Source organism: Octopus sinensis, linkage group LG4 (genome assembly GCF_006345805.1).
Source record: "Octopus sinensis linkage group LG4, ASM634580v1, whole genome shotgun sequence".
NCBI lineage: Eukaryota > Metazoa > Mollusca > Cephalopoda > Octopoda > Octopodidae > Octopus > Octopus sinensis.
The window spans coordinates 20,363,784-20,378,783 of NC_043000.1; the positions used below are offsets into that span (position 1 = coordinate 20,363,784).

Sequence of the window (15,000 nt, forward strand, 5' to 3'; positions counted from 1 at the left end):
GTGGGCAATAAAGAAATAAACCGTGACTATTATGTTATGGTTGTTGTTGTTGCTGTTGTTGTTTCTCTTTAACCCCAGGTCGGTCCTGGTGGAGCAGACCTGTGACCGAAGACACTCAAGCTTCAACCATCCCGCTTAATATTTAGTCCTTCTTTCATTAATAGTGCAACAAATGTAACAAAGCCTACATTTGTTTTCAATTTTTTATTTTTCATTCAGCTTTTTTTTTACGCGTTGTTATTTAAAAGAGATTTGACTGTGATTACTAGCAATCAGAGAAACCACGTAGGGCTTCTCTCTCCTACACAAACACATACACGCATACACACACGCGCGCGCGCGCACGAGCACACAGGAATACGCACGCACCTAGAAGATCAGGGAAACAAACGCATCTACCTACCTATCTACATAGGGATTTAGGGAGTTACATAATTTCACATACATGTATACACCTGTCTACCTTCATAGTAATGTGCAAGCATAAATACGCAGATAATGAGAACAGGTACACATAGACAGAACGATCGATCGATCGATCGAACGATTGATATTTACATACTTAAATACGTACATACGTGCGTACAAACACACATACATTTATTTATACATGCACACATACACGTATACCCACAAAGGTACATTAATGCCCGACACAGACAGACAGGCAGACAGATAGGCAATCAGACAGACAAGCAAGAAAGCAAGCAGACGGACAGACAGACAGGCAGGCAGACAGACAGACAAACAGATAGATAGATAGATAGATATAGATAGATAGATAGATAGATAGATAGATAGATAGAAGATAGATAGATAGATAGATAGAGAAGGAAAGAAAGGCTACTCATCTGATATACGCGTGTATAATACGTAGATAACTGCACACACATACACGCATACACATACACATGCATACATACATACATATATACATACATATATACATACATACATACATAGAAATACGCATACGTCTAGACATACATAAATATATGCATACATACATGCATGCATACATACATACGCACACATATACATACATGCATACGCACATATATGCATACACACATACATACATACATACGCACACACACATATACATACATACACACACATACATACATGCATGCATGCATACATACACACACATATACATACATGCATACACACACACACACACATACATACATACATACATACATACATACATACATACATACATACATAGAAATATACATACATCTAAGCATACATAAATACATACATATATACACATACACATATACATACATGCATACACACACATACATACATGCATGCATACATACTTACATACACACATACACACATATACATGCGTAATGCATACATATATACACACATACATACGCACATACATGCATGCATGCATACATGTATGTATGCATACATGCATGTAAGCATGCATCCATTTATGTAAGCATGCATCCATTTATGTAAGCATGCATACATGGATACATGCATACATACATACATGCATGTATGCATACATACATCATGGGGAGAGCGTCATCTAGAAGGGACATCTACGTAGTTGCATGACACGAAATGCTGCAGCCAAATCGTCCTTCAATGAAACAGAACACATTGACATTAGATAACGTAGTCGTAGATATACACCCAGCCTGAATATAATACGTATTGGTCATGACTAGAACAAAGTTGATCATAAATTTGCGTGGTCAGTACAGACCAGTGGTTGAACTATAACATCTTTAATCAGTGGTGGACTGAGTCTAAAAATATTGGTTTCCAGGAGACTATGGGGGCCCACCCGCAACTGCAAGGAGACCCACCCGCAAGTACAAGGAGACCCACCTGCAACTACAATGAGACCCAGCCGCAACTACAAGGAGACCCACCCGCAACGACAAGGAGACCCACCCGCAACTACAAGGAGACCCACCCGCAACGACAAGGAGACCCACCCGCACATACAAGGAGACCCACCCGCAACTACAAGGAGACCCACCCGCAACCAGAAGGAGACCTACCCGCAACTACAAGGGGACCCAACCGCAACTACAAGGAGACCCACCCGCACATACAAGGAGACCCACCCGTAACTATAAGGAGACCCACCCGCAACTACAAGGAGACCCACCCGCAACCACAAGGAGACCTACCCGCAACTACAAGGGGACCCAACCGCAACTACAAGGAGACCCAACCGCAACTACAAGGAGACCCACCCGCAACTACAAGGAGACCTACCCGCAACTACAAGGACCCACCCGCAACTACAAGGAGACCCACCCGCAACAATAAGGAAACCTACCCGCAACCACAAGGAGACCTACCCGCAACTACAATGCTATCATTCATTTATTTACTTATTTATTTCTTAAAAGTATTCTTTTCAACTGTCTACAAACACAGCCAGGCTGAAATAATGCATTTTGCCAGAAGTGAATAGAAAATTCTCAAACTTGAGGGGATGGGCCCCGTAGGTACTAACATGGGCCTCCATATATGGATTTTAATGGCGCAGGGCCCCACTTGCCATGCGGGCAAGCTGGCAACGTGACCAGTCCGCCACTGTCTTTACTCCACCCGTAATGGTTAGCCTCTCATTCCTTCGCTCTTCATTTATATTTTTCGATTCGCTCGACTTAGTTGTAGGTTCGATCTCATTGCGCGACACTTGGTACGTCTTGTTTCAGTAAGTAAACTGTGACCATGCTGGGGTATCGCCTTGAAGAATTTTTAGTCGAATGAATCGACTCCGGCACTTTCTTTTTCTTTCCCCCCCTTTTTTTTTTGTTAAAGCCAGGTAATTAGCATATCGGTCTCTTTTTGCTAAACCGCTAAGTTACGAGGAGGTAAACAACAAACAACAAACCAACACCTGTTGCCAAGCGTTGGTTGGAGACAAATACAGACACAAAGAATCACACACATACACACACACACACACAACACATATATGAACCCGGAACCATTTGGTTGGGAAGCAAACTTCTTACCACGCAGCCACGCCTGCGCTATGTGTCCTCTTCTTCTTCTCTTCTTCTTCTTCTTCTTCTTCTTCTTCTCTTCTTCTTCTTCTCCTCCTCCTCCTCCTGCTCCTTCTTCTTCTTCTTCTTCTTCTTCTTCTCCTCCTCCTGCTCCTTCTTCTTTTTTTCTTCTTCTTTTACTTCTTTTTCTTCTTCTTTTTTTTCTTCTTCTTTTTCTTCTCCTCCTCCTCCTCCTCCTTCATCATCATCATCATCATCATCATCATCATCAACAACAACAACTTCTTCTTCTTCTTCTGCTTTTCCTCCTCCTCCTCATTCTATAGCATCAGTTTCATTACTGACTTCCAAAGTGGGATTTAGTAAGCGAAAAGTACAGAGAAGCCCGTCGGACAGGCGGCCAAGAAATTAAGTCCGGTAGGATTGATTATAAGGTGCTGGAGCAAGTTCATGCTAAATCCCTTTTCTAATGCTCCAAGGAAGCTTTGTGCACGGTGAAGAAAGACACCACAAGTGAAACATGGGCTGACAGTCTTCACTTTGTATCTGATCCACAAAATTATACATGCGCCTGCATGAAGAAGCGAGTATAAAATATATGATGGATAGAAGCACTCCGTCGGTTACGACGATGAGGATTCCGGTTGATCCGACCAACGGAACAGCCTGCTCGTGAAATTAACGTGTAAGTGGCTGAGCACTCCACAGACACGTGTACCCTTAACGTAGTTCTCGGGAATATTCAGCATGACAAAGAGAGAGTGACAAGGCCGGCCCTTTGAAATACAGGTACAACAGAAACAGGAAGTAAGAGTGAGAGAAAGTTGTGGTGAAAGAGTACAGCAGGGATCACCACCATCCCCTTCCGGAGCCTCGTGGAGCCTTAGGTGTTTTCGCTCAATAAACACTCACAACGCCCGGTCTGGGAATCGAAACCGCGATCCTACGACCGCGAGTCCGCTGCCCTAACCACTGGGCCATTGCGCCTCCACTAAAATATATGTAGGTGTGATAACATGCATATCTGTGTATTTATGTATGTCTATCTACCAATAACTCCCATTTTCTCTCTGTCTCTTTCTTTCTCTCTCTTTCTTGTCATACACACATAAATATACTCTCCTTTTACTTGTTTCAGTCATTTGACTGTGGCCATGCTGGAGCACCGCCTTTAGTCGAGCTTATTCTTTGTAAGCCTAGTACTTGTTCTATCGGTCTCTTTTGTCGAACTGTTAAGTTACGGGGACGTATACACACCAGCATCGGTTGTCAAGCTATGTTGGGGGGAAGGACAAACATAGACACACACACACACACACACACACATATATATATATATATATCAGACGGGCTTCTTTCAGTCTCTGTCTACCAAATCTACTCACAAGGCTTTGGTCGGCCCGAGGCTAAAGTAGAAGACACTTGCCCAAGGTGCCATGCAGTGGGACTGAACCGGAACCATGTGTTTGGTAAGCAAGCTACTTACCACACAGCCACTCCAACGCCTATATATATATAAATATAATATATATGTATAAAATAGACAGACAGACAGACACACAGATAGATAGATATGGATAGAGGTAAGCATGTATTATATATTTGTATATACATGCGCATGCACACACCAACACGTCCCGCATATTTCCATATTTTCATGTAAAATAAGTTGTAAGCATGTATTACTATAGAATGAATTAATATGAGCCACTTGCGTTGCAACAAATATTCATTCGGCGAACGAGTGTGAGCGGATGGCAGACTGGTTAACAGCATCTATCTAATAAATACTTTTACGATATTTGTTTTAAGTTCAAACCTCACCTATGTCAGCTTTATCATTGATTCCTCCGGAGTCGATGAAAAAAAAAAGCATTGGCACTGATTTCGTTCCCTCTTCTTTCTCTCTCTCTCTCTCTCTCTCTCTCTCTCTCTCTCTCTCTCTCTCTCTCTCTCTCTTTCTCTCTTTCTCTCTCTCTAGCAATCGGCTGCACTGTGAGTGAGTCGGTCATTCACAATAAGCCATTCGCCGAAGACAATCTCTTATTTTATAAATAGAAGAATTTAGTCGCCAAGACTTAAACAAAATTATGGCCGATGATGATGGAAATGACGGCGAAAATAATCCGAATTTATGCGATTGGAATTATTTCTCGAACGGAGTCGGATTGATTAGAGAGTTTGAAGAATAACAAGGTGGGTGTTATTAAGTTCGCAGTTGATGGTCATCACGGAATTATGATGTGTTCTCAGAGACTCGTTTTCAATTCTCATTTGAAAATGTTTTAACCATAATATATCCCTAAGACATGACTATAAACTTATGTGATTCGTTGCAAGAAACCTTTACTTGATCGGTTCATCTTTCAAAGATGGCGCACTGATTTCTCTCAAAGCCCGCCCTACTGTCTTAAAAAAGGAACAATACACTGGATAATATAGTCCTTGATAGATGATCGGGTCCAGATTAAGACCCATAGAGGCCATCAACACTTAGAAGATTTTGGTGCCCTCCCCCGCCATATATATATATATATATATATATATATATAATATATATATATATATATATCACCGTCACCGTCACCGACCAGGCTATCAGATGTTGCTACACATCGCTGGTCACAATGCACTTCGCATTGTTTTAGCCTCCAAATGACGCCACCCGGCTGGCTAAGCGAGCAGGCCAACAGAAGAAAGAGTGAGAGAAAGTTGTGGTGAAAGCGTACAGCAGGGATCGCCACTACACACTGCCGGAGCTTCGTGGAGCTTTTAAGTGTTTTCGCTCAATAAACAGTCACAACGCCAGGTCTGGGAATCGAAACCGCGATCCTCCGCCCGCGAGTTCTCTGCCCTAACCACTGGCCATGGCACCTCCACACACACACACACACACACACACACACACACACACACACACACATATACATATATATATATTTATACAGTTGCGGCCAAAATGTTCAGAACGGCATTGTTTTCGACAGAAAAGTAGATATAAGTTTTTATCAAAGTTGTTTTATATTCTATAATTTTCACAGACAATAAATACAATATCAATTGTTATTGTCTGAGATTTTGGTGTAATTTGAGAAGATAATACAAAAGTTATGAATGATTTAGTGATTTACTGCAAAACCCATGCCGGCCAAAATTATCAGAACGGTTGCTTTTACTCCGTGTTTTAGTATATTTAACCGGCGAACTCTAATGTTTTGAATTTCTTTACGTGATGGTTCATTTACTAAACATTAGTAGGAATATCTGCAGTGTACTTTGTTAATATAATGCCACTTACTCCGTTACCAATTCGTCAGCAGATTATTAAGCTTCGAAAGAAGGATAATTTAAGTATTGGGTCTATTGCAAAGATTGTTAACAAGTCAAAAAGTGTTGTTCACGGTATTCTTAAGGTCTTCGATGATTGTGGTTCGTGTGAAGCAAGAAAGTCTACAAGTAGGCCAAGAAAAACGACCAAGAGAGAAGATTGTGCTATGGTAAAGTTGGTTAAAAAGGACAGATTTAAAACTGCTGCTGCTGTTTCTCGGGAAATGAGCATTATACTGAAGTAAACGTTATCTCGAGAAACTGTGTTTCATCGTTTAGTTGAACATAACCTACAAGCAAGATCACCTGCAGTGAAGCCACTGATCAGCTCCAAAAATAAGAAGTGTCGTCTTAACTTTGCAAACGAACATGTGTTGTGGCCTCAAGAAAAATGGCAAATTGTGCATTTCAGTGATGAATCTAAGTTTATGTTATTTGGCTCAGATGGGAAAAGGTACGTTCGTTGAAAAGTAGGTGAAAAATTGTCGCGTAAATGCCTTAAGACTAGTGTTAAATTCGGTGGAGGAAGTGTCATGGTTTGGGGGATGATATCTGGAGATGGTGTGGGCTCTTCGGTGTGATTACATGGAAAGGTAAATGCAGGAGTTTATAAACAACTTGTAAAAGATCATGTCTTGCCTGTGCTGAGAAATTCAACTAAGCGACCACCCATATTCATGCAGGACAATGCCCCAAATCACAAGGCTAAGGTGGTCATGAACTTCCTCAAGGCTGAAAAGGTTATTATTATGGATTGGCCTGCTCAAAGCCCAGATCTCAATCCTATTGAAAATGTGTGCAATATTCTAGGAGAACGTTCAAAAGCCAGAAATCCTAAAACAACTGAGCACTTATGGAATGCCCTTCAGGAAGAATGGAATAAGATCACCTAGCAAGAAATTGAAAATTTAATTTCCTCATGCTGTCGAAGATGTCAAAGTGTGATTGAAGCTAAAGAGCTTCTCACTAAATATTAAATAATTCCAGTATTCACTGTCATTTTTGATTATTTTGTTATTTTTTCAACCATTCTGATGATTTTAGCCGCCATGGGCTTTGCAGTAAATCACTAAATCATCCATAACTTTTGTGTTATCCTCTCAAATTACATCAATAAAAATCAATAAAAATCAATATCGTATTTATTGCCTGTGAAAATTATAGAACATAAAACTACTTTCATAAAAACTTATACCTACTTTTCTGACGAAAACAATGCCGTTCTGAACATTTTGGCCGCAACTGTATATATATATATATATATATATATATAATATATATATATATATATATATATATATATATATATATATGGCGGGGGGGGGGCACCAAAATCGTTTTAATCGTATTCAAAATATATGTATATATATGTCTGTGTGTAATTTAAAATATAGACAATTGTAAACAATAAAATTAATTTTTATTTTTCAAAATGAAAGAAAACAAACAGTAAGATGGAAAATAATATTTATTTTTGTATTCTTCCACTTTTTTTATATTTGAAAATTTTTCTCCTACTTCTTTTTTCTTTTTTTTTTTAGTAGCAAAGTCTTTGATCAGATCCACAATATGACATCATGAACACTTTGAAATTATATTTCCGATCATGAAAACCCTTCAGATATCATTTTAACAAAGTTAAAGTGATTACTTTTGTACCGTAAACCATTTACCATCTCTGGGATCTTTTCCTTTTGAACGGCACTTTTCAACACAATACTTTTAAACTTCGTATACTGGTAGAATGTGTCAAGATAAAACATTTTTTTCTCTTGGCTTTCTTGGGAAAATTGTAATTTGTTTGTTTAACGTACTTTAATTTTTCGAATTTTAATCAATCCTATGCCCTCTATTTAGCTAAAATCATTTGCTGCGTCTAAAACAGACAACATCCTGTCACTAACCCTAATCCTCACCCTAACCCTAAATTTTAGCCTTTCGTTTTTTTTTTCTTAATTGTTAAATTAATTTAGGGATAACAATTAAAAAAAAACGAAAGGCTAAAACGAAAGCAATAGAAAATAATTTTGATTTAACAATTAAGAAAAAAACGAAAGGTTAAAACGAAAGCAAATACTCAAAACAAAAACAAAACGAATAATTTTAGACACACGCGTAACAATTAAATTAATTTAACAATCAAGAAAAAAAGGCTAAAATTTAGGGTTAGGGTTAAGGTTAGGGTGAGAGTTAGGGTTAGAGTTAGGGTTAGTGACAGGATGTTGTCTCAGTTTTAGACGCTGTAAATGATTTTTAGCTAAATAGAGGGCATAGGATTGGTTAAAATTCGATAAATTAAACTACGTTAAACTTACAAATTACAATTTTCTCAAGAAAGCCAAGTGAAAAAAAATGTTTTATTTTGACACATTCTACCAGTATACGAAGTTTAAAAGTGTTTAGGTAACTAGAAATTGTGTTGAAAAGTGCCGTTCAAAAGGAAAAGATCCCATCTCTGTGCTGCGCCCCTTTCTTTGATGACCTAAGTATGTGCTTATTTTGCATAATGGTTAATCCAGCACTGTACACGATGTAAATAAAAGACGGGTGCTCGTAATTGGAACATCTATGATCATGGATCTCCCGAATAAGAGTTAGCCAACAACAACCTTTAAAATATGAATGCTTACTCTCTACACCAGACTTTCTCAACTATTCTTTACCTAGGGACCCCTCTGATTCCTATTCTAATCAGATGAACCCTTCTAGCCTTTCGATGTTTAAAAAAACTATTTTTTTTGTAATGAAATATTATTAGGAATCGTAGAAAACAATTGTTGAAATATCTTGTGCAATGTAGAAGTTGGGAGGCACATGGCCTAATGGTTAGAGCAGCAGACTCGCAGTCGAGGGATCGCGGGTTCGAATCTCAGACCGTGAGCGAAACACCCAAGCTCCACGCGGCTTCGGCAGAAGGTAGTGGCGAACTTCTGCTGACTCTTTCGCCACAACTTTCTCTCACTCTTTCCTCCTGCATCTTGCAGCTCACCTGTGATGGACCGGCGTCCCGTTCGGGTGGGGAACCTATACACCAAGGAAACCGGGAAACCGGCCCTCATGAGCCACGCATGGCTCGAGAAGGAACAAACAACAAGAACATTGTAGAAGTTAAATCAATTTATTGTTGATAAATTTTAACAAAATCTTCTATGGACCCCCAAGGGCCTTATGGAGCACTAAGGGTGATATGGAATTTCAAGGTTCATACGAAGCCCGGTTGAGAACTACTGCTCTAAATAGAAACGAAAAGGGAATATTAAAACGAGGCTATATCATCTCATTGATTTAGTTATTTGTTTTGAAGGTCTTAACACTCGAATGTCATTAGTATCAAATATGTACTGAAGAACTGTAGGTTCACATCTAATCATTGACATTACATTACATCCAGGTCAAGCACAAAATATCTCTAGTTTTTCTGATTTCAGATTAAATTTATCAAGTACAGAAAACGAGAAAGGGAACAACAATATCTTGTTAGGTACTTAGCAAAAAGTAAGAGCATCTCCCAAGATGAAATTACGGCATATAGGCGCAGGAGTGGCTGTGTGGTAAGTAGCTTGCTAACCAACCACATGGTTCCGGGTTCAGTCCCACTGCGTGGCATCTTGGGCAAGTGTCTTCTGCTATAGCCCCGGGCCGACCAATGCCTTGTGAGTAGATTTGGTAGACGGAAACTGAAAGAAGCATGTCGTATATATGTATATGTATGTATGTGTTTGTGTGTCTGTGTTTGTACCCCTAGCATTGCTTGACAACCGATGCTGGTGTGTTTACGTCCCCGTCACTTAGCTGTTCGGCAAAAGAGACCGATAGAATAAGTACTAGGCTTACAAAGAATAAGTCCCGGGGTCGAGTTGCTCGACTAAAGGCGTTGCTCCAGCATGGCCGCAGTCAAATGACTGAAACATGTAAAAGAGTAAAAGAGTAAGAGTAATATCGGAAGAATACGGTTAAAACGGTTTCAGGTTTACCTATATTGCGAATCCTTTTCAGAGAAGCATGAGTTCTTGTGTTCCATTCCCCTTTTTCTAATTTGTAGAACATTTGGATTTTCTGCGTAATCAAAATAAATTGAAATACAGATAATAAATATGTAAATCACACACACAAACATAAACGTGCGCGCGCACACATAAACATACACAAACATACACACATATATATATGTGTGTGTATATCTTTATCCATTTATATGTGTATGTGTGTGCGCGAGCTTGTGTGTGCGTGTGTGTGTGTGTGTGTGTAATTATTTATGTACGTGTACATATAAAAGAGACAGCCGTTTCCGGAGAAGGAATATAACTTGTTAACATGTACCATGTTCCACATCATAGGCGTTCGCGAGCGACAGAGATCACCCACCCGACTCCAGTGACACATCTAGTATGCGACAGCTCAGATCATTAACAATATTGCGAGCTGCGCCAGCATTCCGACCAGTATACATTTATAGCCGAGTGGACTGGGACAGTCGGAACTGAAGTGCTTTTCTCAAAGACCAAAACGTGCCATCCGGTTCAGGAATTGAGCCCACGACGGTATAATCGTGGACCGAACATCGTAGCCACTAGGCCACGCACCATCACACACACGCACGCGCGTGTGTGCGTTTGTATATGTGTGTAATGTTGCCTTTGTATTTTGGCACAAGGCCAGTAATTTCTGGAGAAGGAGTAAGTCGATTACATTGACTCAATTGGTACTTATTTCGTCGAACTCTAAAGGACGAAACGCAAAGTCGACCTTGGTAGAATTTGAACTTAAAATATTCTTTTCTACTCTAGGCACAAGGCCCGAAATTTGGGGGTAAGGGGCTTGTCGATAAGATCGACCCCAGTATGCAGCTGGTACTTAATTCATCGACCCCGAAAGGATGAAATGCAAAGTCGACCTCGGCGGAATTTGAACTCAGAACGTAGCGGCAGACGAAATACCTATTTCTTTACTACCCACAAGGGGCTACACACAGAGAGGACAAACAAGGACAGACAAACGGATTAAGTTGATTACATCGACCCCAGTTCGTAACTGGTACTTAATTTATCGACCCCGAAAGGATGAAAGGCAAAGTCGACCTCGGCGGAATTTGAACTCAGAACGTAGCGGCAGACGAAATACCTATTTCTATTTCTTTACTACCCACAAGGGGCTAAACACAGAAGGGACATACAAGGACAGACAAACGCACTAAGTCGATTATATCAACCACAGTGCATAACTGGTACTTATTTAATCGACCCCGAAAGGATGAAAGGCAGAGTCGACCTCGTCGGAATTTGAACTCAGAACGTAACGGCAGACGTGCTAACGTTTCTGCCAGCTCGCCGCCTTATATGCGTCTAACATTACGTTCCTATTTTAACGGTTGAAGTATTTTCATTTCATTTTACTTCCTCTTTTTTACGCTTATTGAGTTCGTCCTTCTTCATAAAGTTGGTTCTACCATCATTTTACAGTTTGTAAAATTCGATCTTAATTTTTGCGCGTTAACAGTGTTTATTCTGAACTAAACTTAAAATCCCTTTGTCCATAAACCGTTCTTTTTTATTTAATCAGCTCTTTCAATGACAAAAAGGAGGTTCTTTTGTAAATTTATAAATAAATTTTCTTTTCTGGAACTTGAAAGGCACGCAAATAATAACATCGTTAATCTATTTTCATTGAATATGAAATAGATTTCCCCACACCGTTGTTTGTTTATTTATTTTTTTAATTTCATAAAAGGAAATAAACTGTATAAAATTCAGATTTTGACCAACTTCGCTCTGTGAAAGAGGTGATTGTATACATGTGTGTGTGTGTGAGAGAGAGAGAGAGAGAGAGAGAGAGAGAGAGAGAGAAGAGAGAGAGAGAGAGAGAGAGAGAGAGAGAGGGGGGAGAGACAAACAGACAGACAAAGACAGAGAGGACGCATGGCCTAGAGGTTAGGGTGTTGCACTCACGATCGCTAGATCGTGGTTTCAATTCCTAGACCGGGGCGGGGGTGCATTGTGTTCTTGAGCAAATCACTTGATCCCACGTTGATCTGCGATCACTTCAACATCTGACACATAGCACATCGTGTACCCGTTCGGACAACGTCGATTCGAGGTCGACTTTGCCTTTCATTCTTTCGGGGTCGATTAAATAAGTACCAGTTACGCATTGGGGGCCAATATAATCGACTTAATCCGTTTGTCTGTCCTTGTTTGTCCCTTCTGTGTTTAGCTCCTTGTGGGTAGTAAAGAAATAGGTATTTCGTCTGCCGTTACGTTCTGAGTTCAAATTCCGCCGAGGTCGACTTTGCCTTTCAACCTTTCGGGGTCTATTAAATAAGTACCAATTACGCACTGGGGTCGATATAATCGACTTAATCCCTTTGTGTGTCCTTGTTTGTCCCCTCTATGCTTAGCCCCTTGTGGGCAATAAAGAAATAAGAAAAAGTATTAGAGAACAACCGCTGCAATTTGGATAACAAAAATGTTAAACGTTACAAGTTGGTCACTTTCTTTGTCTGAAAATCGTAGCTTTTTCAGATTGTCACTTAAACATTTATAATACAGCTAAGTGCACTTATGATTATTTGTATAAATGTGATTTCATAATCAGCTTTAGAAATCTGCAGTTTTCGACGTAGTTGTCTATAAATATTTTCCTTTTCACAAATTAAAAATTGTTCACGTCTGCAGGACAGCTGACCTCCACGACTGTAGATGATTGCATATAATCATACGTGCATGCATCTGTGCATGCATGCATGCATACATACATACATACATACATACATACATGCATGCATGCATGCATACATACATACATACATACATACATACATACATACATACATACATACATACATACATACATGCATGCATGCATACATACATACATACATACATACATACATACATACAAACAAAGTACCTGATGCACAAAAGGGATAGAGATGCAGGAAAAGCAGTAAGATGTGACAACCGATGCAGACTTTGTGGAGTTCATGCTGAAGATATCACCCTCATCATAAACAGTTGTCCGAAAATGTCATCACGGTATTATCTACCGATCAGACATGAGGAAGTGTACGGCAAACTCAAGTACTGCCTTGGGTGGCACACGTTCTTGTTACGTCACTGGATTCTACCAATACAGGCTTTAGATATTTAGAACATAGATGTATTTGAAGCCGCTTGGCTTAATGGTTTCCTCGGCTCACGACTGCAATGTCGTGAGTTTGATACCCAGCCGCGCGTTGTGCCTTTGAGCGAGACATTTTATTTCATGTTACTCCAGTCCACTCATCTGGCAAAAATGAGTTGTGAATGTATTTCAAAGGGCCATCCTTCTGTGTCACGTTGAATTTCTCTGAGACAACGTTAAGGTAACGCGTGTTTGTGGAGTGTTCAGCAGATCGGAACTGCTGGAACCCATCATCGTAGCCGACGGAGTGCCATTTAGCTATGTCTTTGACAAGTGCCCCTTACATTTAACATTTACTTTTACATTCTTATCACTTTTCTATACGCAAAATGGACTTGTCGATCTACTAAGGGGATTTCTAAGAAGTCGTCTATCTCAAAGGAATTTGTTCAGTGCCAACGCAAATCCTCTTGAGATTGTCTCATGGGGGTTTGATGGAACCAGATAAAGAAACGCTTAGGTAACAACGATCTCACGGAACAAGATATTGGACCAGTGCTTTTCAAACTTTTTGCTGGAGCGGAACCCCAAGGAAACATTTCACTGGCTCGAGGAACCCCTGTGCAATAATTTAATAGTCTTATGCACACATATCTGCACAGGAGATTTTAGCAGTTTTGTAACTTCTTGCGGAACCCCTGGACTGTACTGGCGGAAGCCTGGTTGAAAACCACTGGATTGGACTAACAACTCCTAAGGTTTTCTGTTCAAATCCACTGCACTAAAGTGTTTCAGTATAGGAACCATTTCTGTACAAGAATGGTCAGTACGGTTACATACCCGGGGAAAGATACCGCTATGGTCTCAAATACCTGACTGCTCATCAGAATAGTTAGAGCGTAAAAACTTTTTTTCATTTTAAAATAAGATCAAATGTTAGAGTTAAATGATAGGGTACAATATATTTGTGGTATTTATTTAATCAACAGCTTATCTTTTATCTTTTTATTTGTTTCAGTCATTAGACTGCGGCCATACTAGGGCATCGCCTTGGAGAAATTTTAGTCGAATGAATATGTCCCAGTACTTTTTTTTTAAGCCTGGTACTTATTTTATTGATTACTTTTGCCAAATCGCTAAGTTACGGGGACATAAAAACACCAATACCGTTTGTCAAGCAATGGTGGGAACAAACACAGATACAAAGGCACACACAGAGATACATACATACATACATACGTACGTACATACATACATACATATATACATACATATATACATACATATATATATATATAATATATATATATATATATAATATATATATATATATAGGCCCGGCTTCTTTCAGTTTCTGTCTACCAATTTCACTCACAAGGCTTTGGTCAGTCCGTGGCTAGAGTAAAAGGCACTTACCCAAGGTGCCACGCAGTGGGGCTGAGCCCAGAACCATGTGGTTGGGAAGCAACCCTCTTACCATGTAACCAATCGTTAGCACCTTCTGTTTTATTTCTTGAGACCTAGGATTCATAAGACTGGTTACCCGGTTTTCGAG

At 39.8% G+C, this 15,000-nt stretch overlaps 1 protein-coding gene across 2 annotated transcripts in view; it reads left to right on the top strand.

Annotated features, from left to right (window-relative positions):
• LOC115210259 overlaps window positions 1–15,000 on the top strand; it is a 206,797-nt gene that overhangs the window by 9,734 nt on the left and 182,063 nt on the right. Inside the window, exon 1 of one of the 2 annotated variants that reach the window (XM_036501878.1) lies at window positions 5,174–5,195. The exons of the other annotated variant lie outside the window; for it this stretch is intronic. The gene's annotated coding sequence lies outside the window, so the exon portion shown is untranslated. Of the gene's footprint in view, window positions 1–5,173; window positions 5,196–15,000 lie in introns of those variants that run through there. 2 annotated transcript variants of the gene reach the window in all.